This window comes from Cajanus cajan, chromosome 9, assembly GCF_000230855.2.
Source record: "Cajanus cajan strain Asha chromosome 9, NIPB_CcT2T_4, whole genome shotgun sequence".
Lineage (NCBI taxonomy): Eukaryota > Viridiplantae > Streptophyta > Magnoliopsida > Fabales > Fabaceae > Cajanus > Cajanus cajan.
In genome coordinates, this window is record NC_138525.1 from 19,881,904 (window position 1) to 19,886,465 (window position 4,562).

Below are 4,562 nucleotides of genomic sequence, written 5' to 3' on the forward strand. Positions count from 1 at the left end.
TTTATTAGAGGTTTGGATAGATAAATTTATAGTAATGTCATATTATTTAACTTTGATTTTATCTTTATCTATAAAAAAAATGATATCTTATTAAAATAATGCATATATAATAATAAATAGTTAAGTGAGTTGTTAGTGAGTTTAGGGGATGGGTTGGTAAGTGGGTCAGGTGGGCCACCCGGCCCACCACGGGTTCAACCCGGGTGGGCCGGGTCGAAAGTGGGCCGGGTCACATTTTTTGACCCATCATAAATTTTTTCATTTTTTTGGCCCGGCCCGGCCCGTTTTCAAGGTGGGCCGGGTTGACCCACGGGCTGGAGCCCACTTTGACAGCTCTAACAAGCAGACACATACTGGTAATCGATTACATGACCATGGTAGGCCACTAGGCCAAAAGCTATAGCTGATAGTCAGGGCGCAACTCTTTTTACTTAAGAGCGTAGAAGCCCAAGTTTGAGAACGGCCCGTTTTGGGCTACTTAAAAATCAAAATATTACAAAAATTAATTTTCATAAATATTCATTATTAAAATAGTAATAATTATTAAAAACCTTTAAAATATTCTATAAAAGTCATTAAAATAACTATAAGAAGATAATGTCCTCAAATATAAAATAAATAATAATTAACTAATTTAGTTATTTATTGAAAAATATCTTTCTAATTTCATAATTTTTAATTTTAAAATTTAAAATTTTAGTTAAAAATTAAAAATTTCTTATTTTTTGTTAATAAAATAATATCCTTTAATTTCTTAATTTTTATACTTAAAAGCAAACTTATAAAATAATCTAATTTAGATTTATGAAAGAAATAAGCACAACCTAAAAAATGGAAATATTTTATTTTGCATGAAAGTTATTAATATGACAGGTATTACTCGATCTTGTGTTTTCAAGTATCCTAATATTGTGAATTTTATATTTAAGTAGTAAATCTGTAAAATATAGGTAATGAGTATAAATATATGAGTGTTATATTTAAAAATTCAATGAATCTATATATAAAAATTAGAAATAAGTAGATTGTTAATTATAAAGGTAAGTATATAAATAAAGATTAATTAAATATATATATTATTATTCATAATATAATTAATTATCAAGCGGTGTGTAATATTTAATATATAAAAGTTACACCCGGTATCAGTGTTAGTATAACCTGTTTGTCTATATATATATAGAGAGAGAGACAGAGAGACTGAGATAATGAATGGAAGAAAAATAATTAAATATATAGTTGTTTGATTATCTATATAGGGAAAATATATTACGTCATCTTGTAACTGATTTTTGTCTCCAAAATAATGGATAATATTATAACCCTCAATTCTTAAGAAATAAATAAATAAATTTTAATTATTAATTTTACTTTTTATTAAAAGATTTAAAGACATGAAGTGTATATAATGGTATGTGATAACCTAATTTAATATATGAATAGGGATCCTTTTACTCCAACAGTAAGTTTACATAGACTTACTTCATTCAATAACTTATGTTCAACATTAAATTTTAACGATCAAACTGTTCAATTTAGAATTGTTAATGCATAGATCAAATAATGCATAGATCAAATAATATTATTAGTATATTTTTATAATATTATTGATAAATTAATATCAATAATATTATTAGTATATTTATAGATAAATTGATAATTTGATAAATATAACTTAGTATATATTAATATACTTTTACAAAAATAAAAATATAGTAGATAAGATATGTATATTTATAATTAATATATTTATATTTTTGTAAAAGTATATTAATATATAATAAGTTATATTTATCAAATTATTAGTTTATCTATAAATATACTAATAATATTATTGATATTAATTTATCAATAATATTATAAAAATAATAATATATATATTTTATTTATTTATTAATAATAACTATATATCATTTGTGTGACACCCTCTCCCCCACATACCATAACACAAATAATAAAAATTGAATAACCTAATTTTTTTCATAATTGAAATATCAAACATGTTTAATTCAAATCAAAACTCATCTATTTGTGGAATTAAATAGATATTCATACAACTCATGCAACAAGAAATACAACAGAACAATCAAAAAGCAAAATATAAACTTGTATAGTTTGTTTGTTTCTCTCATGGTTCTCTTAAGAACCTACAGAGCACTCTGATGCATACAATAAACATCTGACTATTTTAGTAGTTTAGTTTAGAATGGCCCGTTCCACTATGGGAACGGGCCATTCTGTATTTGCGTATTGATCATAAATTTATGTGTTAGAACGGCCTGTTCCGCTTTAGTTTTAATAGGCTATTTTAGTAGTCTAGAACGGCCCGTTGCAGTTTGAGAACGGCCCGTTCTGGCTACTTAAAAATCAAAATATTACAAAAATTAATTTTCATAAATATTCATTATTAAAATACTAATAATTATTAAAAAACGTTAAAACATTCTATAAAACTCATTAAAATAACTATAAGAAGATAATGTCCACAAATATAAAATAAATAATAATTAACTAATTTAGTTGTTTATTGAAAAATGTCTTTCTAATTTCATAGCATCAAATAATTCAAATAGTAAGAATTTAAAATTCTTTAAATTTGTAATATTTTTCATCCAAACACACATGATAAGGATTATTTTCCTTATCTTCTTATCTTGTCCAATATATATATATATATATATATATATATATATATATATATATATATATATATATAAGCAAAACTCAATAAAATTATTGATTAAAAGATAAAGTATACAAATATGTAATTAATATTGGATTTTATTTATTATAAAACATAATAAATAAAATCTAAAATCTAGAGCAATTTCTTTGATACAAATATGTAATTAATTTTAATATATAATAAATTTAATATCAAAATATTTATTATAATTTTAGTTATGTTTTATATAATATTTTGATTTAATATTAAATTTCTTTTGATTATAATATTTTAATATATTTTATTTAAAATATCAGTTAACATATTTTATTATATTTTCATTTTAATTTATTATAAAATAATTAGAATATTTAATTTAACATCATTAAAAAAATAATCATTATAAAATTTATTCTTTTTTAATTTAATTATTTATTATAATACTTTTTAGTTACCGTATTTACCAAAAAATTATTTTTAATTAAAATATATTTTAGAATTTTAGTTAATTCATTATCATTCACTCACTTGATTAAAACGATAAAATATAATTAAAATTATTTATTATAATACTTTTTAATCACCGTATTGACTAAAAAATTATTTTTTTAAAAAATATATTTCAAAATTTTAGTTAATTCATAAAAAATAAATTATTGTAAAAACTAAAATTAAATAACTTAGTTAAAAAATGACTATAGTTAATAAATTAATGTAGAATTTGTTTAAAAAAGTGTTTTAAAAAAAATCTGAAAATAAATAGGAAAATAATTTCCCTCCCGCGCCCCTGAAAAATCTGAACCACTCTCCCTCCTCCTCTTAAGTTAGGTTTTCATCTCACTTCAATCCCACACTCTTTCTTAAGTCATCGTAGACGCACTCTCCCTCCTCCTCTTAAGTTAGGTTTTCATCTCATTTCAATCCCACACTCTTTCTTAAGTCATCGTAGACGCTTCTCTTCGCTTTCAGCTGTTGGCTCCCAGGATAGGCTACTTGCCTCTGTTGATTTCGCTTTTGAAGCCTCACTTCAGCACCACGCTTCCCCCTGGAGTTACACCATTTGGTTTGAATACAAGGGCCTTCCTCTTAAGTGGTGCGTCTACGATGTTTTTTTCACTCTCGCATCGCGTTGCACTCACCAATTTGTTCATGATTCGTGTAGGTATATACCCACTGGTGTTCTTTTTGATCTTCTATGCGTGGAGCCAGAGAGGCCGTGGAATTTGACGGTAAAGATTTTTGTTTTTTTTTCGTTTGCTGCTTATCAAATGAATATAGGTCCATGTGCTATGAGCTATTTTTTGATTTTGGGAGGGGAAGGGGAGTAGGGCTTAAAATGAAATAGTAAGATTGCTTAAAGAAATTAGGAGGGATCTATTACAACATTTTTATGCTAGCTACAATCAATCTGTATCTTATGATTTGTAGGTACACTTTAGAGGATATCCAAGTAATTTGTTGCTTCCCTGTGAAGGTGAAGACAGCGTGAAGGTGAGTCCTTTACATGGTTTATTGGTGTGGCATATACGATATTAAGGAAACTACAATTTCAAGGGCTAGGTTTATGGTTTTGGATGGATATCAGTAGTGGAACTTGGTTGTTTCAAGGTTTATTGAGCATGTATCAAGGTAATGATGGTTTGCTGGGAAGAAAGGAATGATGCTAATGGAGTAATGGACCAAAATATCTGTGATAATTGGCTGCTATAAAATGTGTTTTAATTATAAAGGTTAATGGATATATGGGTTTTGTGGAAGGACACAACTTAGATGTAGTTCCATAGGTACTTTTGGTGCTGTTGTCTAATAAGAATTGGACTTTTACCTTGGTAATTTGCATGATAAAGGTTTCCATTACATGTCAACGTGGATTATTGAGGTGAAATTTCAATTCTTA